This window comes from Ursus arctos, unplaced genomic scaffold, assembly GCF_023065955.2.
Source record: "Ursus arctos isolate Adak ecotype North America unplaced genomic scaffold, UrsArc2.0 scaffold_8, whole genome shotgun sequence".
Lineage (NCBI taxonomy): Eukaryota > Metazoa > Chordata > Mammalia > Carnivora > Ursidae > Ursus > Ursus arctos.
Genome location: NW_026623100.1, coordinates 29,768,973 through 29,796,658, shown reverse-complemented (window position 1 = coordinate 29,796,658; position 27,686 = coordinate 29,768,973). Strand labels below are relative to the sequence as shown.

The 27,686-nt window shown below is 38.3% G+C and overlaps 1 protein-coding gene across 5 annotated transcripts in view; it reads left to right on the top strand.

Annotated features, from left to right (window-relative positions):
* WDPCP (WD repeat containing planar cell polarity effector) overlaps window positions 1-27,686 on the top strand; it is a 489,024-nt gene that overhangs the window by 1,804 nt on the left and 459,534 nt on the right. The gene's annotated exons all lie outside the window — the stretch shown is intronic.

Below are 27,686 nucleotides of genomic sequence, written 5' to 3'. Positions count from 1 at the left end.
TTGAATGACATGTACAAAACTCCAAAGTTAACCAGATTCTGTGTGTGTGTGTGTGTGTGTGTGTGTGTGTGTGTGTGTGTGAGGATCTTCCACTGAGCTAACGTTCTGTCCTTCCAGAACATCACAGAAGCAATTCTGCAAATGTCATACCAGTGTCCATGTGTGGAACCAGCAGGTCACTGCATAATTCAGTATTGCATTATCTTGACCCCTTAGAACTGCAGCATTTAACTCACTGATTGAGCCAGACTATGGGTTTTAATAATCTCTCTCCATGGAGCTAAGGATTAAATTAGGCAGTTTATACTCATGAAGAAAGTTATTATACCTTCAGCACTACATGGCCAGATAACCAGCTTTTAAAAATCAGCCTAATGTAAGCCATGTGCCCATTGAAATCTTATTGATTCTTCAGGGCTCAGCTCAAGTACCACCATTGATTCTTCAAGGCTGAGCTCAAAAACCGGACGTTTTGATTGTTTGTTTTACATGTCAACTTGGCTAGGCTGTAGTTTTGAGTTATTCAGTCAAATACTAATCTAGATGTTGCTTTGGAGGTAGTTTGTAGATAAGATTAACATCTATAATCAATTGACTCTAAGTAAAGATAATGTAGGTAGACCTCATCTAATCAGTGAAGATCTTAAGAGTAAAAATTGAAGTTTATGGGAGAAGAGATTCTGCCTCAAGTCTGTACCATTAACTCCTGTCTGAGTTGCCAGCCTGCCAGCCTGCCAGGCTGCCCTAGGGATTTTAGACTTGCCAGCCTCCATATTGCATGAGCCATTTCCTTAAAAGTTTTCAAATACATATATTTATAATTTATATTCTATGTGTATAACATATAACATATATATATATATATATATATATATATATATATATATTAGATTCTGTTTCTCTAGAGAACCCTGACTGAAACAGAAGACTTCTATGACATCTCTAGCCCAAAGCAAATTCTCCTTCCTCTGACTTCACACTTATCATACACTATTTTCATGAATTCATGTCTTCTCTCCCCAAATACGTTAGGAGTATATATTTACAATATATCCAGGACAAACTAAGTAGCTATAATTAAGACTCAAAAGTACAGGGGCTTTTTAAAAAGAGAATTTTTCTCTCTTTCAGCATTAGTAGGGTGAGCAGTCCAGGTTGATAGGTAGCTGTTCTCCACATGGTCAGAAAGCAACCAAGGATCCGTATATTTTTTCTGTCATCTCTATGAGTGTTGTCCTTGTCTGATCATAGTTCCAAATTTATCTCTTGGTATTTGAAGGAAATTTCCAAAGCCCTGTAATTCTTAAGTCCGCTGGGGTACTGCCAGGTCTCCACATTCCAGCTTCAGCACACTTGGCAAAATATTTGAAAAGTACTTATGCTGCCTCACTTCCTTACCAACAATACTACAGTTGTAATCGTTTATCTTTCCACCACAGAATTTACCAACTTCATTGCACCTTTCAATGCATGGAAACTATCAAAGGGAACCTGTTCCTGTCTCTCAACCTCCAGCACCATGGAGACTCTGGCAGCTAGTCAGTTGCTAAGAAAACTGTTCAATGGTTATAAAGAAGGACCTCCAGGAAACCCTCAGACTTGTTAAGGATTAGCACAAGAATGAGAAGCATCAGTTCAAGATCCTTCTCACTTTAGTCCCCTCCCTCCTATTGTTACTTACAGCTGCATTAGTTATACTGAGACACTTTTCCCTACACTCCAGTTATTTCCCAAAAGCCAAGTCAGATGAATATATAAGTCATTTACAAACAAGGAGAGTAGCTATGGCTAATTCCAGTACTAAATTCACTGGCAAGGGGTTAAGTCCTAAAGGGAGTCGATAGTAGGAACCACCTCTCTTCTTCAGAATGCTTTCTGATGGGATAAAGCTGTTCACCAAGGCAGAGGTTCTCAAAGTGCAACCCCTGGACCAGGAGCATATGCATCACTGGGGAATTTGTTAGAAATGCAAATTCTTGGGCCCCAGCACACTCTTGCTAAATTATAAACTTGGGGAATGGGGTCAGCGATCTGTATTTTAGCAGCCCTCCGGGTGACTGACTCTAACAAAAGATTGAGAACTACTGGACTGAACAGATCTGGGAAAACTCTGTTCCCTTTCCACCTTGAGCAAAGGTCTTAGAGGTAACGCCCAAACTGGATATACTAATACCTCAGTCCAGACCCATAGAAGAAGCCATAAACCTTGCTGTGTCTTGGTTCTACATATCAATGTCTCAGAGAGTCTATCTAGATCACACCTATTAGTTTCCCTTCCTTACTGCTCTTGCTTCTCATTCCTGAGCCCTGCATGGCCCCTTTGCCTCTGATTTGGTTTGGGCCTTGCTAGCCAAGTCCTCTGTATTTGTTGCCTTGTCTGGTTTGTCTCTTTGGTTTCTGAACCAACCTCTCCCCTGGATGCTATCTGTTTCCCCTTTGCTCCAAGTCCTGCAACTACTGGTCAGCTCTGGTCCACTCCAGACCCCACAGTTTCTGGGAAAGGGAGTCAGAATGCCAAATTAACTTTTTCCTTTTTTAAAAAAAAAATCAAGTTACTAGACTGGCTAGTCAGGGGAATGATTTAGATGAATGATGAAATTTAAGAAGGGCAAACGTTAAGTATTTCTGTGGAAAACATTTAGGCAGTTCCTCAGAAAATTACAGAGTTATTATATGACCCAGTAATTCCACTCCCAGGCATATACTTGAGAGAATTAAAAACATATTCGTATAAAGGCTCGTTTACAAATGTTCATATCAGTACTATTCCAATACTGTCTATTACAATAGCCAAAAGGTAGAAAATACCTAAATGTTGATCACCTGTTGAATGAATAAGTGAAATGTGGCATATGCACACAATAGAATATTATTCAGCCGTAAAAAGGAATGAAGTACTATTACGTGCAACAATATGGATAAACCTTGAAAACATTATCCTAAGTGAAAGAAGCCAGAGAGATTGTGATTCCATTTATATGAAATATCCAGAATAGACAAATGCATAGATAAAGAAAGATCAGTGGTTGACAAGAGATGGGGAAAAGAGAATAGGGACTAACTGTTAATAGGTATGGGGTTTTTTTGGGAGGGGTAATGGAAATGTATAGCATGGTAAACATAACGAAGTATACATTATTAACACGGTGACTTTTATGTCACAAGTGTTACAAGTTATGAGTGTTAGATGTTGTGCTTGAGTCACAAACATTATTTGGACCTATCAATTGCTGAACAGCAGTATGTGTGAAAATGACTTGGGATTTTTAGTTGGCTATAGCCTAAATGAGACAACTTTGCAATCTGACTGCTGAGAAAGCTAATGTGATATTTGATTACAATTATAGAAGACCAGTATTCCAATTGAGGAAGAAAGCAGTCATTGTTTCTGCTACGTTCACCAGAGTGTACCATTTCTAGGGTCTTGGGTTTAGTTCTGGGGATTTAAGAGCACTGACAAAATTCAAGAATAAAAAAGGACATCCTTATTGATGGGACAAGGTGAATAAATCTCAAAAGCGTTATGATAATTAAAGACATATTAAAGGCTACACACTGATTCATTTTTTATGACATCCTATAAAAGACAAAACCATAGCAACAAAAATCATATGGTTGCAGGTGGTTAGGAGACAGGATTGACTGAAAGGGGCACAACACCTTGGGGAGATGTAAATACCTTGATTGTAGTGGTGGTTCCATGACTGTACATTCATCAAACTGATTGAACTACACACTTCAACAGGTAAATTTCACTGTATGTAAATTATACTTCAATAAGAAGAAAAGAGGGGTGCTTAGGTGGCTCAGTTGGTTAAGCATCTGCCTTCGGCTCAGGTCATGATCTCAGGGTCCTGGAATCGAGCCCCACGTCAGGCTCCCGTCTCAGTGGGGAGTCTGCTTCTCATTTTCCCTCTCCCTATCCTCCTCCCCACTGCTTGTGCTCTCTCTCTCTCTCACATGCTCTCTCTCTCTCTCCCTCTCTCAAATAAATAAATAATATCTTTAAAAAATAAGAAAAGAAGAACTGACAAATTTAATTTTAGGGTGACCAACTTAGTCTGCATGTGACCAGTACTTTCCCAGTTTTAGCACTGAATGTTCTACATCCTGGGAAACCCCTCAGGACTGGATATTTGTATTTCAGTATGGGATTAGTGAGACCAGGATAGCCAGGGAACTTGAAACCTTATCTAATGGGAGAAACAAGTGATGAAGAGTTGGCCCATAGAGAAGCCCTAGATGCAAATGCTAGAACTTAAAAGGAGGCAGGTTTGGGCTCAAAAGTGAAGGGCATTCCTACACGATACTCTCTTGTAGTAGGATGGCCTGCCTTGACCAGCAGTGGGTCCATTCCCATGATAATATTTAAGCAGCTACTCAGGGACCACTTGTGGGGGAATTTTTGGAAGGAATCCATACATCAACAAGAAGCTGGGCTATATCAGTTGTTTTTAAATGGTAGTGTGCACTACTCTCAGGCTGGTGGTCTAAAAATAGTCAAGGAAGTTGTTAGAAATACGGATTCTTAGGTCTCATTCCTGGGATCCTGATTGGTCAGGTTATAGATGGGGCCTAAGAACCAAAATTTCCTTTTTCTTTTTTAATTAAATTGTTTATTTTGAGATAATTATAGATTCACATGGAGTTGTAAAAAATAATAGAGATCTTTGTACCCTGTACCCGGTTTCTCCCAATGGTAGCAGCTTGTAAGCTATAGTATAAGATCACAACCAGGAGATTGACATTGATAACAGTCAAGATACAGAACTTTTCATCACCACCAGGATTCCTCATTGGTGCTCATTTATAGTCACATCTACTTCCCTCCACCTTCACTCCCTCCTTAACCCTTAGAAAGCACTCATCTGTTCTCCATGTCTATAATTTGTCATTTCAAGAATATTGTATAAATGGAGTCATAAGTAGATAACCTTTTTTTTTTTTCAGTCAACATAGTTCTCTGGAGATTCATCCAGGTTGTTGCATGTGACAATAGTTTATTTTTATTGCTGAGTAGTACTCCATACTGTGTCCAATATGTTTATTCACCTGATGAAGAACATCTAGGTTTTTTCCAGTTTGGGGCCATTATGAATAAAGCTACTATAAACACTCATGTGCATATTTCTATGTGAACATTAAGTCTTGATTTCTCTGAGATAAGTGCCCAGGAGTACAATTGCTGGGTCATATGTTAATTGCATGTTTAGGTTTTTAAGAAGCTGCCATAGTGTTTTCCTTAATAACTGTACCATTTTACATTCCCACCAGCAATGTATAAGTGATCTAGTTTCTCTGCATTCCTGCCAGCATTTGGCATGGCCACTATCTTTTAATTAAGCTATTTTGTTAGGTATGTAGTAATAACTCATCATGGTTTTAATTTGTACTTCCCTAATGGCTAATGACGTTGAGCATCTTTTTATGTGGTTACTTGATACCTGTATATCCTCTTTGGTTAAATATCTTTTCAGGTCTTTTGCCCATTTTCTAATTGAACTGTTAGTTTTTTGCTGTTGGGTTTTAAGAGATAGATATTTTCTAGATACTACTCCTTTGTTAGATACGTGGTTTGCAAACATTTTCTCCTAGTTTGCAGCTTATCCTTTCATCCTCTTAACAAGGTCTTTCCCAGTGAGGAGTTTTTTTCAATTGTGGTGCAATCCAATTTATCAATTTTTGCTTTAATGGATCATAATTTTGGGGATTAAGTCTAAGAACACTTTGCCTAGCTCTAGATCCTGAAGATTTTCTCTGATGGTTTTTCCTAAAAGTTTTGTAGTTTTATGTTTTACATTTAAGCCTGTGATTCATTATGTGGTTGTTAATTTTGATGTAAGGGGTGAGGTTTAGGTTTAGGATAATTTTGTTGCCTGTGGATATCTAATCGCTTTAGTGCCCTTTGTTGAAAGGCTATCTTTCCTCCATTGAATTTCTTTTGAAACTGTAAAAAATTAGGTGGGCGGGGTGCCTGGCTGGCTCAGTCGGTAGAGCATGCAACTCTTGATCTCAAGGTTGTAAGTTCAAGCCCCACATTGGGCACAGAGTTTACATAAATAAATAAATAAATAAATAAATAAATAAATAAATAAATACTTTAAAAAATTAGGTGGGCATATTTGCATAGTTTTTTTCTGAGTTTTTTATTCTGTTCCACTTATATATGTGTTTACTCCACACTAGTACTACTTAGTCTTGATTACTGTTACTATGTAGACATTTATATCATCTGTAAAGAGGGAGATTTTATTTCTTCTTCTCAATCTGTATGCATTTGATCTCTTTTTCTTGCCTTGTTGCACTGGCTAGAACTTTCAGTATGCTAACAGTGGAGAGAACAGACATCCTTGCCTTATTCCCGATCTTAGAGTAAAAGTGTTCGCTAGGGCTGCCATTAACAAAATACCATAGAATGGCTTAAACAACAGAATTTTATTTTCTCACATTCTGGAGGCTAGATGTCCAAGATCAAAGTATAAGCAGGTTTGGTTTCGTTTGAGGGCTCTTTCTTTGATTTGCACATGGCTGGCCTGGCCTCTTGCTGTCTCTTCACATAGCCATCCCTCTGTGCATGCATACCCCTGGTGTCTCTCTGAATGTCCTATTCTTCTCTGCTTATAAGGATACCTAACAGCCTTACTTTAACTTAATTAACTCCTTAAAAACCCTATCTCCAAATATAGTCAAGTTATGAAATACTGGGGATTAGGACTTCAACGTATGCATTTGGGGGACATAATTCAGCCCATAAGAAAAGCATTCTTTCACCATTGAGTACATTAACTGTAGATTTTTTTATTTGCCTTTTATCAAATTAAGGAAGTTTCCCTTTATTTCTATTTTCCCTGAGAGTTTTTGATTATGAATGAGTGCTAAATTTTGTCAAATGCTTTTTCTGTATCAATTAATATGATTACGTAGTTTTTCTTATTTAGCTTGTTAATATGATAGAGTACACTGATTGATTTTCAAATATTAAGCCACCCTTGTATCCTTGGAATAAACTCCACTTGGTCGTAGCTGGTTCAAATATTGCCGAGTGCAATTTGTTAATATTTTGTGAAGTATTTTTTCTATCTTATTCAGGAGAGATGTTGGTCTGTAGTTTTCTTTTCATCTTTGTCTAGTTTTGCTAGTTTCATAAAATGAATTGAGAAGTATTTACCTCTTCTAATTTCTGGAAGAGGTTATGTAAAGAATTGGTGTTAATTCTTTTAAACATTTTTTAGAGTTCTCTAATAAATTTATCTAGGCTTGGAGATTTCTATTTTGGAAGCTTTTAAGTTATGAATTGCATTTCCCTAATAGTTATAGCGTGATTCCAATTATCTATTTCATATTGGATGAGTTGTGGTAGTTTATGTTTTTCAAGTAATTGGTTCATTTCACCTGAGTTGCCAACTTTCTGAATGCAGAGTTGTTCATAGCATTCACTTATTATTCTTTTAATGTCTGCAGTCTATCATGATATCCTTGTTTTATTACTGATATTAGTAATCTGTGTTTTCTGTTTTTTCGTTGTCAGTCATGCTAGAGGTTTGTCAATTTCGCTGATAGTTTCATAGAACCAGTTCTTTGTTTCATTGCTTTTCTCTATTATTTTTCTATTTTAATTTCATTGATTTATACTCTTATGTTTACTATTTTCTTCTTTCTGATTTTTATTTTCTCTTCTTTTTCTAGGTTCTTGAGGTGGGAATTAAGATAATTGATTTGAGACTCTTTTTTTTCTATTGTATGCACTTAGAGCTATAAATTTGCCTCTCAGCACTGCTTCATCTGTGCCCAGTGATTTTTTTGATATGCTGTATTTTCATTTATTTTTGTTTCCAAGTGTTTGGAGATTTTCATTACCTTTTTTTAAAGATTTTATTTATTTATTTGAGATAGAGAGACATAGAGAGAGCACGAGTGGGGGGAACAGGCAGAGGGAGTGGGAGAAGCAGACTTCCTGCTGAGCAGGGAGCCCAATGTGGGACTCAATCTCAGGACCCCAAGATCACAACCTGAGCTGAAGGCAGACACTTAACCAACTGAGCCACCCAGGTTCCCCTCATTACTTCTTTTTTTTTTTTTAACATGTATTTATGTATTTTAGAGAGAGAGAAAGAGAGAGCATGGGGGTAGGAGTAGAGGGAGAAGGGAGAGAGAATCTTAAGCAGACTCCATGCTGAGCACAGAGCCCTACACGGGGCTTGATCCCATGACCTTGAGATCACAACCTGAGCTGAAACCAAGAGTCTGATGCTTAACCGACTGTGCCACTCAGGCGCCCCAATTCTCATTACCTTTTAACTATTGATTTCTAATTTGATTCCACTGTGGTCAGAAAACATACTTTGTGGGGCTCCTGGGTGGCACAGCGGTTAAGCGTCTGCCTTCGGCTCAGGGCGTGATCCGGCATTATGGGATCGAGCCCCACATCAGGCTCCTCTGCTATGAGCCTGCTTCTTCCTCTCCCACTCCCCCTGCTTGTGTTCCCTCTCTCGTTGGCTGTCTCTATCTCTATCGAATAAATAAATAAAATCTTTAAAAAAAAAAAAAGAAAACATACTTTGTATGATCTCAAATTTTCTAAATTTGGTTACTTTTATTATAGTGCCCAGAATACAGTCTATCTTGGAAATATTCAGGGAAACTTGAAAAGAATGTGTTTTCTGCTGATATGGGGTAGAGTGCTCTATAAATGTCAATTAGGTACTGTTGTTTGATGTTGAGTTCTTCTGTATCCTGTTTAATTTTACCCCTGCTTTGTGTTGATTAATATTTGCATGGTATATCTTTTTTAATTTTTTTTTAAACTTTCAACCTGTCTCTGTCATTATATTTGAAGTGAGTTTCTTTTAGACAGTACATAGTTGGGTCCTGTTTTTTGTTTTTTAATTTTTAAACTTTTTAATATTTTATTATTTATTATTTATAAGTAATCTCTACACTCAGTATGGGGCCTGAACTCACAATCCTAAGATCAAGAGTCTCATGCTCTGCTGACTGAGCCGGCAGGCACCCTGTGTTCTGTTTTTTAATCTTCACTGTCAACCTCTGTCTTTTAATTGGTTTATCTGACCATACTCATTTAGTTTAATTATTACTAAAGTGTGGATAAGTCTGCCATTTTATTTCTGTTTTCTATTTGTTCTAGGGGTTTTTGTTTGTTTCTGTTTTCTTTTACGTGCCCTCCTGTGGATTACTTGAACATTTTTTAGAAAGTTATCTTAATTTATAGTTTTTTGAGTGTATCTCTTTGTTAACAGTTTTTTAGTGCTTTCTATAGGTATCATATATATATATATATACATATACATACATATACATATATATGTATCTATATATATAACTTCTGCTGAAACTTTTTAATTTTTCATTTATTTTAAGCATGCTCGCACTTGTTCATTGAAGCAATGGCTATCTTAAAATACTTGTCAGATAACCCTCACATTTCTGTCACCTTGGTGTTGGCATCTATTGATTGTCTTTCTCATTTAATTTGAGATCTTTCTGACTCATGGTATAAGTGATTTTCATTTGAAATCTGGATATTTTCAGTATTATGTAATGAGATTTTAAATCTTACTCTAGATCTTGCTTACAGGTTTTGTTTTAGCTAACTTTCTATGACATCACTCTGGCAGAAGAGGAGAGCTGTAGGGTACTACCTCTTTATTGCCAGCTGGGGGTAGACATCTAGATCTCTCCCTCAGCCTATGTTGACATCCAGCCAGGGTGTTGGGGAGACTCCTCAATACTGCTGGGTGAAGATAGGAGTTCCAACTACCCACTAAGCCTCAATTGATATTTCCCTGGCTGGGAGAGTTAGAAGTGCTTCATTATTGCTTCCCATGTGGTCTCTATGGGCACCAAGAGGTGGTTAGGCCCATTCCAGCTCTGAGATGCAGTGTTCTGTATTCTGGCCTTGGATCTGGGACATTAGAAGAGATCTTGCAGGCAATTAGATGTTCTCCAATTTATCCAAATGATCACTAAACCAATTGCCATAGGATGTGCCTTCCTCCCAGACTCCCATGACTTTCTATTAAAAAGGTGGGAGTTGGGGCACCTGGGTGGCTCAGTTGGTTAAGTGTCTGCCTTCAGCTCAGGTCATAACCTCAGGGTTCTGGGATCAAGCCCTGGTCAGGCTCCCTGCTCCGTGGGGAGTCTGCTTCTCCCTCTCCCACTCCCTCTGTCCCTCCTGCTGCTTGTGCTGTCTCTTGCTCACTGTCTCTCTCTCTCAAATAAATATATAAAAACATTTTTTTAAAAAAAGTTGGGAAGCTGTTGCAAATGGCAGTTATCAACCTCCTTAGGCCATGTACTAAGGTGTTAAATTGGGAGTTGCTCCTCTGTATGAAAAAACTGAATTCCCCTAAACCAGATGAAGCCTAAACTTACAGCTCTGAATTCCATAACAAAACAGAAGCTTAGCTGTTTTTTGAAGCTTAGACTGAAATCTCCCTAATTTTAACTTCCCATCTTAGTTTTTTCTCAGTTGATATTTATGCCTCTTAAATAGATATTTTAAGGTGAGCTCTGTTGTTGTTTCTGCTTGAAAGTCATAAATAGAACTGTCAGAAATGGTGTTCGCTATCAAAATTTTGGGTTTAATATCAATATGTATATATAGGAGAGGAAAATTCTTCTCTACCCTCTTAGGTTGTCTGGCTGGGTCTGAGCAGTAAACTGACAGCAGGCAGATTAACAGAAGAAAAGGCATACAAATTTATTTGATTGTGGGTGCTGTGGAAGGGAGGGCGCTGTGGTCATGGAGACAGGTGAGAGCAAGAGAGGGAGGAGCACACAGGGGAATACACAAGAACATTTCCCAAGAGCCACTGGCTTGGAAAATGAGAGGGACTGAATTTCATGAGTTCTTGCAACCAGTAGGGCTTAAGGCCTAAAGTTTTTAAGGTCAGCAGACTTGGTTGGGATAGAGTCCTGAGGGTACTGTCCTACTCCTGGAGAGAAGGCAGGCAAACAACCTAGGGGCAGATAGCATGGAAACAGTGATTTGAAGAACACCTGGGGTACACAGGGGGATTATTTGCTCTTCTTGGAGGGCATCCCTGAGTGGCAGTTTTTACAGAGACAACTCTCTGGGAACAAAGAAGCTGGCTGGCACCATTCCCCACCCCCACCCCCTGCCCCTCCATAAACACAGAATCACCTGCAGGAAGCAATGCAGCACCAACACTGGCTGCCTAACTTGCTTACACTAAGCCCCACCTACCCTGTGCTCTGGTGGGACTGCTCCTCTCAGTTAAGCTTGCCTCATTCCCCGTGAAGCAGGGACCTCCCCCAGAAGACCAGCACAAACCCTTTTCCACACCATGTCTCCCAACCAGAAAGTTCAGCAGGGCCTCAGTTCTGGTGGAAGTGATGTCAGGTCTCATTTCATAAACAGAGCAGAGCACACTTAGTTAAACTCACCACATTCAGGCCAGGGTCCAAACATTGCCTACAGAAGACATGGGGAGTCTCCACAGATGACAGACCTGAAGGATAGAGCAGTCAAAACATTATAGCAGAGTGCACACAGCACAAACTGGAGACACTCTCTGAAGTGCCAGGCCCTGAGCACTACATAACCTCTTTTTCATAAGGCCATTACTTTCAGATGCAGGAGACATAACTGGATTTTCTAACACTCGAAAGAAGGCAGAGACTTAGACAAAATGTCGACAGAGGAATTTATTCCAAATGAAAGAACAAGATAAGGCCATGACCAAAGATCTAAGCAATACAGATATAAATAACATGCCTGATGGAGAGTTTAAAGCAACAATCATAAGGATACTCACTGGGCTTGAGAAAAGAATAGAAGACATCAGTGAGACCCTTATCACAAAGATAAAAAAGATAAAAATCAGAGATGAAGAATGCAATAAATGAGATTGGAAACAGGCTTGATGCAATGAATAGCAGGTTGGAAAAAGCAGAGGAACAAATTAGTGATTGGAAGACAAAATAATGGAAACTAATGAAGATACTACTGGATCTCTACAAATGAACATCTCCAGCGCTGAGTATTGAGGTACGAGGCAGGGAGCCGTGAATCCGCGCACAGATATTGGAGGATGAACAGAAGGGGGAGGGAGCCGCTGCATTTGGGCACTGGGAACCAGTAGCCACCTGCACTGGGGAGCGTGCCGGACTCGGGAACCAGCATCCATGAGAAAGCAGACTGAGACCGTGAGCCTGGGAATGGGCTTGCGACCAGACTGAAAACGGGTGCTCCGGAGCGTGCGCGAACCATATTGAAACAGGGAGCTCAGGAGCCCGCGCGGGAACGGGGGGAAGCTGGCGGTGTTAGAAGCACAAAGGACAGAGACATGCCAGCCCTGGAAGTGAAGGCTAGGAGAGTGGCTGTGGGGTGCACATCCCGGGACACTGCAGGGATTTTAGCAGCACTGACAGAAACAGAGTTAAAATGGCCAGGAGAGCTCAGTGGAGAGCGGACTGCAATCTGTCTGTTCTGAGACAGAGGCTAGGATACAGTCACTGCTGCTCTGACTTTCAGAAGAGTCACAGAAAACCACCAGGGAAAGCCGCCAGAGAACAAAAGCCTGGAAATACCAGCTCACATTGTGCCCATCCCCATCCCCTCTCGGGACAGGGTGGACTCTACCCAAACAGGGTTGGCTGAGTATCAGTGAGGCAAGCCCCTCCCCCAGAAGGCAGGCTGAAAAATCAAGAAGCCCACATCCCTAAGATCCCTATAAAACAAGAGCACACTGCCTGGCTCCTGGTCAATAATTTGGGCTCTGGGCATCTCCATGGCCTCTCTTCATCAGAATGACGAGGAGGAGAAACTCTCAGCAAAGAAAGGAGACAGAGACTCTGACCTCTGCCACAGAAATGATGGATATGGTTATAATCAAATTGTCAGAAATGGAGTTCAGAGTAACAATGGTCAAGATGATGTCTAGGCTGGAAAAAAATATTAACAAAAATATTAACAAGAATATAGAATCTCTAAGGGCAGAAATGAGAGCGAATCTGGTAGAAATTAAAAATACTATGAATCAATTGAAATCTAAACTAGATGCTCTGATGGCCAGGGTAAATGAGGCAGAAGAACGAATTAGTGAAATAGAGGATGGGATGGTAAAGAGAAAGTTAAAACAGAAACTTGGCTCAGAAAAATCCAAACTCAAGAATGTAGGTTGCAGGAAATTACTGACTCAATGAAACGCTCCAATGTCAGAATCATTGGCATCCCCGAGGGGGTGGAGAAAGAGAGAGGTTTAGAAGAGCTATTTGAACAAATTGTAGCTGGGAACTTCCCTAATCTAGCAAAGGAAACAAACATTCATGTCCAAGAGTCAGAGAGGACCCCTCCCAAAGTCAATGAGAGCAGACCTACACCACATCACATCATAGTGCAATTTGCAAATATTAGATCCAAGGGTACAATACTGAAAGCGGCCACGGGGAAGAAAATCCTTACATGCAGAGGTAAAATATCAGAATAACATCAGACCTGTCTACAGAGACCTGGAAGGATAGGAAAGGGTGGCAGGGTATTTTCAAAGCTCTATCTGAGAAGAACATGCAGCCAAGGATCCTTTATCCAGCAAGGCTGTCATTCAGAATTGATGGAAAGATAAGGACCTTCCAGGATTGGCAAAAACTGACCGAATTCGTAACCACCAAACCAGCCCTACATGAGCTATTAAGGGGGGTTCTATAAAAGTAAAAAGGCCCCAAGAGTGATACAGAACAGAAATTTACCATCTATAGAAACAAAGACTTCACAGGCAACATGACATCATTAAAATCATATTTCTCAATAATCACTCTCAATGTGAATGGCCTAAATGTTCCCATAAATGCCACAGGGTTGCAGATTGGATAGAAACACATGACCCATCCATTTGCTGCCTACAAGAGACTCATTCTGAACCTAAAGATATATCCAGATTAAAAGTGAAGGAATGGAAAACCATTTTTTCATGCCAATGGACCTCAAAAGAAAGCTGGGGGAGCAATTCTCATATCAGACAGATTAGATTTTAAACTAAAGACTGTAGTTAGAGATATAGAAGGACACTATATTATTCTGAAAGGATGTATCCAACAAGTGGATATGACAATTATAAATATCTATGCCCCCAACAGGGGAGCAGCTAGATACACAAGCCAACTCTTAACCAGAATAAAGAGACATATAAATAATAATACATTAATAGTAGGGGACCTCAACACTTCACTCTCAGCAATAGACAGATCAGCTAAGCAGAAAATCAACAAAGAAACAAGAGCTTTGAATGACATACTGGACCAGATGGACCTCATAGATATATACAGAACACTACACCCCAGTACAACAGAATACTCATTCTTTTCGAATGCACATGAAACTTTCTCCAGAATAGACCATATGCTGGGTCACAAAACAGGTCTCAACCAATACCAAAAGACTGAAATTATTCTCTGTGTATCCTCAGACCGCAATGCTTGGAAATTGGAACTCAATCACAAGGAAATTTGGAAGAAACCCAAACACTTACAATCTAAGAACCATCCTGCTAAGAATGATTGGCTAAACCAGGAAATTAAAAATCAATGTAAACAATTTATGGAGACCAATGAGAATGAAAACACATCGGTCCAAAACCTATGTGACACTGCAAAGGTGATCCTAAGGGGAAAATACAAAGCCATCTGAGCCTCACTCAAAAGAATAGAAAAATCTAAAATGCAGTTTTTATATTCTCACCTCAAGAAGCTGGAGCTGGAACAGAAGAATAGGCCTAACCCACGCATGAGAAGGCAGGTGATCAAGATTAGAGCAGAGATCAATGAATTAGAAACCAGGAGCACAGTAGAGCAGATCAACAGAACTAGAAGCTGGTTCTTTGAAAGAATAAATAAGATTGATAAGCCACTGGCCAGACTTATTCAAAAGAATAGAGAAAGGACCCAAATTAATAAAATTATGAATGAAAGGGGAGAGATCACGACCGACACCAATGAAATAGGAAGGACCATTAGAAACTTTTATCAACAACTTCATGCCAATAAATTAAACAACCTGGAAGAAATGGATGCCTTCCTGCAAACCTATAAACTACCAAGACTGAAACAGGAAGAAACTGATTAAACAACCCGATTAATTATGAAGAGATTGAAGCAGTGATCAAAACCCTCCCCAAAAACAAGAATCCAGGGCCTGACGGATTCCCTGGGGAATTCTACCAACATTCAAAGAAGAAATAATACCTATTCTCCTGAAGCTGTTTCAAAAAATGGAAACAGAAGGAAAACTGCCAGACTCATTCTATGAGGCCAGTATTACTTGATCCCCAAACCAGGCAAAGACCCCATCAAAAAGGAGAATTACAGACCAATATCCCTGATGAATATGGATGCCAAAATTCTCAACAAGATTCTAGCTAATAGGATCCAACAGTACGTTAAAAGGATTATCCATCATGACCAAGTGGGATTCATCCCTGGGATGCAAGGTGGTTCAACATTCACAAATCGATCAGCGTGATAGATGTCAACAAGAAAAGAGTCAAGAACCATATGATCCTCTCAATTGATGCAGAAAAAGCATTTGACAAAATACAGCATCTTTTCCTGATTAAAACCCTTCAGAGTGTAGGGATAGAGGGTACATTCTGCAATTTCATAAAAACCATCTATGAAAAGCCTACAGTGAATATCATTCTCAATGGGGAAAAGCTGAAAGCCTTTTCCTTAAGATCAGGAACACGACAAGGATGCCTACTCTCACCATTATTATTCAACATAGTACTAGAAGTCCTTGCAACAGCAATCAGACATCTAAAAGGGAGAAAAGGTATCTAAATCTGCAAAGAAGAAGTCAAACTGTCTCTCTTTGCAGATGATACTCTATATGGAAAACCCAAAAGACTTCACCCCAAACTACTAGAACTTATAGAGCAATTCAGTAATGTGGCGGGATACAAAATCAATGCTCAGAAATCAGTTGCATTTCTATACACGAACAGTGAGACTGAAGAAAAAGAAATTAGGGAATCCATTCCATTTACAATAGCACCAAAAATCATACGTTATCTCGGAATTAACTTAACCAGAGACGTAAAGGAACTATACTCTAGAAACTACAAAGCACTCTTGAAAGACATTGAAGAAGACACAAAAAGATGGCAAAATATTCCATGCTCATGGATTGGAAGAATTAACATAGTTGAAATGTCTATGCTACCCAGAGCAATCTACACTTTCAATGCTATCCCAATCAAAATACCAATGACATTTTTCAAAGAACTGGAACAAATAGCCCTTAAATTTGTGGGGAACCAGAAAAGGCCCTGAATCACCAAGGAAGTGTTGAAAAGGAAAAACAAAGCTGGGGTCATCACGTTGCCAGATTTCAAGCTGTACTACAAAGCTGTGATCACAAAGACAGCATGGTACTGGCACAAAAACAGACACATAGACCAATGGAACAGAATACAGAATTCAGAAATGGACCCTCGGCTCTTTGGGCAACTAATCTTTGACAAAGCAGGAAAAAACATCCAGTGGAAAAAAGACAATCTCTTCAATAAATGGTGCTGGGAAAATTGGACAGCTACATGCAAAAGAATGAATCTTGACCACTCTCTCACACCATACACAAAGATAAACTCCAAATGGATGAAAGACCTCGATGTGAGACAGGAATCCATCAAAATCCTGGAGGAGAACATAGGCAGCAACCTCTCTGACATCGGCCACAGCAACTTTTTTCATGACACATCTCCAAAAGCAAGAGAAACAAAAGAAAAAATGACCTTGTGGGACTTCATCAAGATAAAGAGCTTCTGCACAGCCAAGGAAACAGCCAAAAAAACTAAGAGGCAGCCCACGGAATGGGAGAAGATATTTGCAAATGACACTACAGATAAAAGACTAGTATCCATTATCTACAAAGACCTTCTCAAACTCAATACACTGGAAACAAATAATCAAATCCAAAAATGGGCAGAAGATATGAACAGACACTTTTCCAATGAAGACAGACAAATGGCTAACAGACACATGAAAAAATGTTCAAAATCATTAGAGATCAGGGAAATTCAAATCAAAACCACATTGAGATACTACCTTACACCAGTTAGAATGGCAAAAATTGACAAGGCAGGAAACAACAAATGTTGGAGAGGATGTGGAGAAAGGGGATCCCTCCTACACTGTTGGTGGGAATGCAAGTTGGTACAGCCACTTTGGAAAACAGTGTGGAGGTCCCTTAAATAGTTAAAAATTGAGCTACCCTATGATCCAGCAATATTGCACTACTGGCTATTTACCCCAAAGGTACAGAAGTAATGATGAGAAGGGCTATATGCACCCCAATGTTCATAGCAGCATTGTCCACAATAGCAAAATTGTGGAAGGAGCCGAGATGCCCTTCAACAGATGACTGGATTAAGAAGATGTGGTCCATATATACAATGGAATATTACTCAGCCATCAGAAAGAACGATTACCCAACATTTGCAGCAACATGGATGGGACTGGAGGAGATTATGCTAAGTGAAATAAGTCAAGCAGAGAAACACAATTATCATAAGGTTTCACTCATTTATGGAACATAAGAACTAGGAAGATCGGTAGGAGAAGGAAGGGAAGAATGAAGGGGGGGGTAAACAAAAGGGTGAATGAACCCTGAGAGACTATGGACTCTGGGAAACAAACTGAGGGCTTCAGAGAGGAGGGGGGTGGGGGATTGGGATAGGCCGGTGATGGATATTAAGGAGAGTACATATTGCAATGGTGCACTGGGTGTTATACACAAATAATGAATCATGGAACACTACATCAGAACCTAAGGATATACTATATGGTGACTAACATAACATAATAAAAAATTATTATAAAAAAATAAGAGTTAATACCTATTCTCAAACTCTTCCAAAACATAGAAAAGGAAGTAAAACTTCCAAATTCGTCCTACAGGGCCAGCATTACCCTGATTCCAAAAGCAGATAAAGACTCCACTAAAAAAGAGAATTACAGGCCAATATCTTTGATGAAATGGATGCAAAAATTCTCAATAAAATACTAGCAAACTGAATCCAACAATACATTTAAAAAAGGCCATTCACCACAATCAAGTGGGATTTATTCCCAGAATGCAAGGGTGTTTCAATATTTGCAATCAAACAATGTGATATACCACACTAAGAAAAGAAAGGATAAGAACCATATAATCGTTTCAATAGATGCAGAAAAAACATTTGACAAAGTAATACATCCATTCATGATAAAAACCCTCAACAAAGTAGGCTTAGAGGGAGCATTCCTCAACATAATAAAAGCCATCTATGAAAAATCTGCAGCTTATATTATCCTCAATGGGGAAAAATGAGAGATTTTCCTCTAGGTCAGGAACAAGACAGGGATATCCACTCTCACTACTATTATTTATCATAGTACAGGAAGTCCTAGCCACAGCAATCAGACAATGAAAAGAAATAAAAGGCATCCAAATTAGCAAGGAAGAAGTCAAGCTTCAATATTTGCAAATGGCATGATACTCTACACAGAAAACATGAAACCCTCCACCCAAAACTGCTAGAACTGATAAACAAATTCAGTAAAGTCACAGGATACGAAATCAACCTGCAGAAATCTGTTGCTTTTCCATACACCAATAATGAAGCAGCAGAAAGAGAAGCTAAGGAATCAGTCCCATGTACCATGCACTAAAAACCATAAGATGCCTAGGAACAAGCCCAACCAAAGAGGTGAAAGACCTATAATCTGAAAAACATTAAACGCTGATAAAAGGAACTGAAGATGACACAAAGAAATGGAAAGACATTCCATGCTCATGGATTGGAAGAACAAATATTGTTAAAATGTCTATACTACTCAAAGCGATCTACACATTTAATGCAATCTCTATCAAAATACCACCAGCATTTTTCAGAGAGCTAGAACAAACAATCCTAAAATTTGTATGGAGCCACCAATGACCCTTAATAGCCAAAGAAACCTTGAAAAAGAAAAGCACAGCTGGGGGCATCAGAATTCCAGATATCAAGTTTTACTACAAAGCTATAGTGCTCAAAACAGTATGGTAGGGGCAGAAAAATAGACACATAGATCAATAGAACAGAATAGAAAACCTATAAATGAACCCATTACTATATGGTCAGTTAATCTTTGATGAAGCAGGAAAGAATTGGTAATGGGGAAAAGACAGTCTCTTCAACAAATGGTGTTGGGAAAACTGGGCAGCTGCATGCCAAAGAATGAAATTGGACCACTTCCTTACATCATACACAAAAATAAATTCAAAATAGATTAAGGACATTAATGTGAGAACTGAAATCATAAAAATCCTAGAGGAGAACAAAGGCAGTAACTTCTTTGACATTGGCTATAGCATCTTCTTTCTAGATATGTCTCTGGGGCAAGGGAAATGAAAACAAAAATAAACCATTGGGATATCATCAAAATAAAAAGCTTCTGCACAGCAGAGGGACAACCAACAAAACTAAAACCTATAGAGCGTTAGAAAATATTTGCAAATGACATCTGATAAAGGGAGTATCCCAAATACATAAAGAACTGATACAACTCAACACCCAAAAAACAAATAGTCCAATTAAAGAGTGGGCAGAAATCATGAATAGACATTTCTTTTTTTTTTTTTTAAAGATTTTATTTATTTATTTGACAGAGATAGAGACAGCCAGCGAGAGAGGGAACACAAGCAGGGGGAGTGGGAGAGGAAGAAGCAGGCTCATAGCAGAGGAGCCTGATGTGGGGCTCGATCCCATGACACCAGGATCACACCCTGAGCCGAAGGCAGACGCTTAACCGCTGTGCCACCCAGGCGCCCCATGAATAGACATTTCTATTATGATATATACATACACACACACACACACACACACAAATTTTATTCAGCCATAAAAAAGAATGAAATCTTGCCATTTGCAATGACATGGATGGATCTAGAGTAACTAGACTGCAATTGAAATTTTTTTTGAAACATATTTAAAAAAAAACCCCCAAAAAAAAGAAAACAAAAAGACAACAGAAAAATACAAGAAGCATTTAACTGACAATTTCTTGAAACTTTTATTTAAATTCCCATTAGTTAACACAGTGTAATATTAGTTTCAGGTGTACAATATAGTGATTCAACACTTCCATACAATACCTGGTGCTCATCATAAGTGCACTCCTTAATCCCCATCACCTATTTCACCCATCCCCTACCCACCTCCCTCTGGTAACCAGTTTGTTCTCTATAGTTAAGAGTCTGTTTCTTGGTTTGTCCCTTTTTATTTGTTTGTTTCATTTGTTGTTTCATTTCTTAAGTTCCACATATGAGTGAAATCATATGGTATTTTTCTTTCTCTATTTCACTTAGCGTACTCTCTAGCTCCATTCATGTCATTTCAAATGGCAAGACTTCATTCTTTTTTATGAATGAATAATATCCCATTATATATATATATATGTATATATACACACCACCTCTTCTTTAACCATTCATCTATCAATGGACACTTGGGCTGTTTCCATAATTTGGCTGTAGTAAATAATGCTGCAATAAACATAGGGGTACATGAATCCCTTTGAATTAGTGTTTTTGTATTTTGGGGGTAAACACCCAGTAGTATATTTACTAGGTCATAGGTTATTTCTATTTTTAAATTTTTGAGGAACCTCCATTTGTCTTTCATAGTGGCTGCAGTAGTTTGCATTCCCACCAACAGTACACGAAGGTTTGTTTTCCTCCACATCTTTACCAACACTGTTGCTTCTTGTGTTGTTGATTTTAGCCTTTCTGACAGGTGTGAGGTGATACCTCATTGTGGTTTTGATTTGCATTTCCCTGATGATGAGTGGTGTTGAGCATCTTTTCATGTGTCTGTTGGCCATCTGCATGTCTTCTTTGGAGAAATATTTGTTCATGTCTTCTGCCCATGTTTTAGGTGGATTACTTGTGCTGTTTGGTGTTGAGTTGTATCATTTCTTTATATATTTGGGATACTAACAGTTTCTTGGTGTGTCATTTGCAAATATCTTCTCCCACTCCATAGGTTGCCTTTTAGTGTTGTTGGTTGTCCTATTTTGATGAAGTCCCAATAGTTTATTTTTGCTTTTGTTTCCCTTGTCTCAGGAGACATGTCTAGAAAGAAGTCACTATAGCCACTGTCAAAATCTTTGCTCTCTTCTAGGACTTTTACAGTTTCAGATCTCAAATTTGGGTCCTTAATCCATTTTGAATTTGTTTTTGTGTATGATGTAAGAAAGTGGTCCAGTTTCATTCTTTTGCTTTCAACACGATTTGTTGAAGAGATGAATGCTATGACTCTAGAGCATGACAATTTTTTTTTTTAAGATTTATTTATTTATTTGAGAGAGAGCAAGAGAGAGAGATCATGAGTGGGAGGGGCAGAGAGAGAGGGAGAAAGAATCCCAACCAGGCTCCACACCCAGCCTAGAGCCCTACATGGGGCTTGATCCCAGGACCCTGAGATTATGACCTGAGCTGAAACCAAGAGTCAGATGCTCAACTGATGGTGCCACCCAGGTGCCCCTAGATCATGATAATCTTGAGGAAAGTTAAGAATAAATGAGCTTCGAGTTCTGAACTGAAGGGCGTCTGTTAGGAATCCTTTTTTTTGGAAATCTGAGAAAAAATTTCAGTATCTGAGACTAAAGTTTTAGAAAACAAAGTAAGTTAAGCATCATCAAAGCAGGAAAATTATCATTTTATGGAAATAGTCACCAAATGTGCCATTTAACTAATTCCTGGGGTTTTCATGTGAACCAGTTGCATGATGCTTATTTTCAAGTCAACAGTAATTATTAATAGTCCCTTAGGTCTAAAGCATGGTGTTAGGCTGTTAGAGAATATAAAATGTAAATCCTGCTCTTCAAGGTGCATACAGTCTAGTGAAATAGCACATAGATCCTTGGAAAAGTAAACAATGGTAGCAGTTTAGGTTCAAAGGTAGATGATAGGAGCCAGCATATGATAAATGGACAAATGCGTTAATTACAATGAAAATCTCTATGGGAGTTTTGAGGAAGAAGAATCGCTTCAGATTGGAGTTTTCAGAGACAATGATAATGGAACCAAATCTTGAAGAGTAGGAGGGATGTGGATAGATGGAGGTGAAGGAGAATGGGCATTTCCAGCCTTGAAATTCCTTCTGTTAGTCTTTTTAAAGGAAGCTGGGTAAATTTTGTGGATAATCTGAGTTACCCATGACCCAGCATACTGATATCAGTTTAAAACCCTTCTCTGCCCTTCATTCTTTTTTCTTGTTCCCTTTGTGGTCAGCAGATTGACATGGGTTGGGGAAAAAGTCAGTGGTCAAGAAATGAAAGAGGATCAGAGAATAAAGAAAATCCTCCTGGGAAACCTGTAGTGGTTTCGTTTAATTTTATATCTTAACATGGATCAGTGCTGAAATAGATCCTCCTCACAACATACAATTTACAGCCAATTTAAAACCAAATGATTATCCCTCTTCTATCAAGAGTAACACATTTTAAGGGCTGTGGTCCTTATGCTTCCAAAAGTGAACCAAGGGCATGCAGAATTGTGTCAACCAGAGCCCAAGGGTATTGAAAGAGAAATTGCTCCAGCATGCCTGGTGATCAGCATCTAAAGGATGAAGATGGGAGATAATCACTTATCATTTGACAATTGCAGTAAATAGAGTCAGAAAAAAAATAGGTCTGACACCTGGGCAATTAAATTCTTAATAAGTTAGTGATTACACTCAACTGTGCTGGATGTGTTGCAGGAAGACAATGAAGTCCATTTCTACCTAAGTTGCAGATTTTACCTCCCCCCTTAAGCTATTAAGTTCAAAGATGTGGCTCCCCCCAGGAAATAAAGCAGGCTCCCTGCCTTCCCAGTCCTCTACTCCATGCTGGCTGAGTTTTCATTCTAAGCACTTGCTTGAGCATTTTGGAGAATCTTCTTCTCAACAGGACGTTGGTATCTGAACAGAAAAGAAAATTGTTTCTATTTCCAACTCAAAGGTGGTTGTATTTACATAAGCTCCTCTTTCATTTAAATCTGTCTTAATCCTCATGGATTTAGTAGTTTAAATGCAAAATGCATTTTTTTTAATAAATGAAACAACCATAAGAGAAAACAAACAGTACAGAGAAAGAATTTTAACAAATCACCTTTCTTTTTTATTTTCATTTGTCTTGCCTAAAAGCCATGGGGTTTCAAGATATTTATTTGTATTTTCCCAGTAAAAGGTTGAAATAAAATTGTATATGTATATACATATGAAATGAAGGAATGAGGTCATTATTGCATCTGAAAGTACAATGTAATCGTTTTAATCTTACTTTCAACCCATCTTTAAGGTAATTCTGTGAAATTTTGGGTTGGATAGTTGAATTGAAAGGCAGCCCGTCTACATCGTCACTCCAACAGTTACATTAAAACATGGTTAATTATTAGTTCTTAGGATTGCAAAAGCATGGCCAATGTAGATTCCCCCCTAGAGTAATGTGCAAGAATTTATTCTGTGTCATGAATGGCTTAGTTGAGAGTTCTTAAAAATTTCTTCCCTGGTGCAGTGCTAATGGCGAGAGCTCAGTTCTGCGCTAAAGGACCTGCCAGCAGAGCAGAGACGTGGCAAATGCTTCTGGTTTGTGTTCATTTCTAAACTTGTTTTTCCATTTAATCAAGTTCTACTTTCACTCTTGGCTATGTTGTAGAAAGGCACTTTGTTTTTTACAAAAAAAAAATACTTAGACTCTAAAGATCTTTTTTTTTTTCCTTAAATAAATGCAAAGGTTCCTTTCAGCTTTAAAATCCTTCTATGGATTGTAATTTTATTTAGGTCTTTTCACATTACCACTACAATCCTTATTTGCATATACTTTTCCTTTATAATAATTTTTTTCTTTTATGCATGAGATGCTGTGTTTAATTCTACAATATTTGCATTGTAATGCTAGAGGAAGGTAGTAGAGTAATATGACCTTTTTCTAGTCAGGATAAGCAGAACTGTCCACTAATCAACATTATTGGCAAGACCAATACTAAACCCACTAGAGCTTAAAATTATCTTTATTTTTTAAACTTTTATATTTCTTATTCCAAGCTAAATAAAGGATATAGAAAGGACTCAAATTTGCATGGTAGACTTTCTTTTTCATGTTAAAAAAAATCAAGCCTGTATAATTTTCCAGATTAGTCTGGTACCTTAGCAATGGAGTGAGTGATTTCCTTCTGTCACTAAGCACGGTATATGTAATGAAGAGAAGTAACATTTTTCACCTACTGAGTGTCAACAACCTATATAAACATTATCTAATTTAATCCTGTGTCGTAAGCATTATCGACCTTATGAAAACTCAGGATGGCTACTACTGTCAATAAACCCACAGAAAAGTACCAGTCACCAATTAGGCGACACTAATAGGAAAATACTTCAAAGCCTACACACTCCTGCTGAGTCAATGACCCTCGTAGTAACCAATGTTCAGAAACCCAAACATGGATAGGTTTCCGGTTTTGTTAAGGTTGTTTACAAGCCATAAAGATCTTGGGTTCTTATTCCAGTTTCTTCCTTCCAACCTACTTCTGTTGCTTTTTGTTTTGCATAGCCAAGTTCTTAAGTTTATATACCAAAAGGGTATCTTCTAATAGACTTTGTCCCTGGTCAACATTCCTTGAGAAATATTGTGGCTGGTTTAATCAAGGTCTTGTTAAGAAAAAAGGACTTTAGAAGAAAACCAATTAAAATGTACTATTAAATAAAATACTATAGGACCCAGAAGGCTGTTGCTTTTAAAATAAATCAGATTCAACAGGATTAAGAAGAATCCACTAAGCTTTCAAGAATTTATCCCATATATACACTTGTGTATGAAATAGCCTACTTACAAAATTAGTGCAGCATCTTTACAGTGGTAAAAGATTGGAAAGAACCTAAAAGTCTATCAACAGGTAACTGACTATGTAAAATTAATATATCCATTTAATGGAATACTACACAGCTGTTCAAATGAATGAGGCAGCTCTATAGGTATCAACATAGCTCTAAAATATATTATTGAGGGAAAAAAACCAAAGCACAAAATAGTGTACTTAGTATAATTTATGTACAGAAAGGGGAAGATAAACACATACGCACATATATACTTATGTATTAAATGTTTCTGTATTTTTTTTTAAAGATTTATTTTATTTATTTGACAGAGAGACAGCCAGCGAGAGAGGGAATACAAGCAGGGGGAGTGGGAGAGGAAGCAGGCCCCCAGCAGAAGAGCCTGACATGGGGCTCGATCCCAGAACTCTGGGATCACGCTCTGAGCCGAAGGCAGACGCTTAACGACTGAGCCAGCCAGGCGCCCCTAAATGTTTCTGTATTATAGACAGGGAGACAAAAATGGGCTTTTAGGTGGGTAGGAGTGTTTTAGGTGAGTAAAAGAAATTTCTTTTCACTATATATCCCTCATTCAAGAAAAAAAAAAACCTTTCAAAGTAAATCTACACGTTTATATTTTTTTCTTCCTGGGAGGTTAGGCCCCCTACCCCACAACCCACCTTTTTTAAGTAGGCTCCATGTCCAGCATGGAGCCCAATGCGGGGCTTACACTCATGACCAAGATCAAGACCTGAGCTGAGATCAAGAGTCAGATACTTACCTGAGTCACCCAGGCAACCCCCCAGAACTCCTTTTTTCAAACATTTATGCATGGGAGCCCCCCCCCCCCTTTTCAAGCATTTATCTGTGAGAGAAGGAAGGGGCTTTTGGTATTCATTTAATGCCATTTCACTGAAATTCTGACAAATATCTATTACTTTCCTATAAAATATGATTTAACTGGTAGTAGGATTAGAGTTTTTGCACCCCCTTCTTTACGCTTTCTTATAATTAAAAAAGAATTTTAAATTTTTGTGAAAGAGCTGTTGCTGGCTATCTTTATCAGTTGTTTAGTAAATATTACCAGGGTCATGATCTGCAGAGACCAATTCTCTCCTAAGGTTTATTTTATTCAGATTGTACCTTTTCTGGAAAACTTTTGAATCCAACTTTATTGGTTTAACATGTAATGTCTTTTGCGGTGTAATTCACCCATGTGTCATCTCCTCAAGTTCTAGTAAAGTCCTTATGAAAGGCCTGGGCTTTTCACAAATTATCACACTTTTTAAGGGCACAATTTCCTGGGCCTGGACTGTCCATTAAGAGTGGAGTCAATAAAATGCTTTGTTCTCTTGGTTAAGATGACAGAGGTGAATACCATAGAGAAATGGCATACAGAGATCATCAGCTTCCCAATGTGAAAATTCAAACACAAAGCCATGCTTCAAAAGCAGTTGGTGAGAAATTGTTTCTACACGTAATCTACCAGATCTCTCCAAAGCCTTATTACTGTTTCATTGATGTGACCCCTGATTTTAGGGAGTTGTTGAAATTTAATTCACAGAATCAAATAGGCCAGTTTACAAAAATGGATGACAAAATAGAGGTGGACACATTATTGAGTTAATTTTGTTTGTATGTCTTCCAGTTCTGTGTTCTAGCTCTTGTAACTTTTATATGTTCTATCTTCATATGACATTTAAAAAATGTACGTTAATTTATTTTGCCTTCGTGCTTCCAATTAATTGCTCTTTTAAAGACAAGTTTGACTTGCTTGTTTTCTTCTTTTCTGGCTTATTTATCAAGTGGAGTGAAGGTAATGATAAGAGAAACCAACAGGGAGAAGCAAGACTATGTTCCTTCTTCCTCCTCAGCCTGCTGGTCTCCCTCTAGTACCCTTTCTTGGCAGGTTTTTAACTCAAGGAGCAGCTGGTAAAGAAATGTTTGCAGAGTACCAGACCCAGTGCCATAAGCAAGTATAGAAGGGTGTGTCTGGAACTGAGAGAGAATAATTTAATAAATGGTACACATTTATGCTTCCTTTATATAAAATTTAAAAAATGGATTCACATGAAATTTTATTTCTATGAATCCGATTAACAGTTCTAAAACTTTTCACTCACTCGCTTCTCTATTTTCTACAACTGAAATATGAAATGATATTGGTATTTTTATGTTACAAATCCAACTAAGTATTTGAGTACCCGTGAAGAGCACTAGATTAGGCCCTGAGAGATTTAGGATATTGAGTGTCTACTATGTACAATGAAGTAAGTACAAGAATGAAAAGATAGAGGTCTCCTGTCCTTACGAATTTTGGGAAAAAAATACTAATTTTTTTGAACAACACTGTTTCTAGTAATAAGCTTAGATTGAGAACATTCCCACTAGCATACATTTCTGTGGCATTTACCAGTTATGAAATGTAAATTATTCCTTATCTGCTATAGGGTAATACAACAAGGGAAGATTTATTAACTTTTCCTTCCATCAGGAAAAGTGACTGTTGTAATTTCATCAAATGGCATTAAATTGTTAGCAGTATTTCTACAACCTATTTAACAGATAATGTTAAAATCACATTGTCCACAGAGCATGAACTAACCTTCAAGATTTAAAAAACGTTAAGTATTTAATAGCCTAATGTAGGTAATGTTTAAAAATCTATTCTGCAGTAGATTGATTCAATATCACAAGATAGATTTTCCTACCCTATTTAAATAGAAGGGAGGGGCTCCTGGGTGGCTCAGTCAGTTAAGCCCCTGACTCTTGATTTGGGCTGAGGTCATGATCTCAGGGTTGTGAGATCAAGCCCTGTGATGGGCTCTGCAC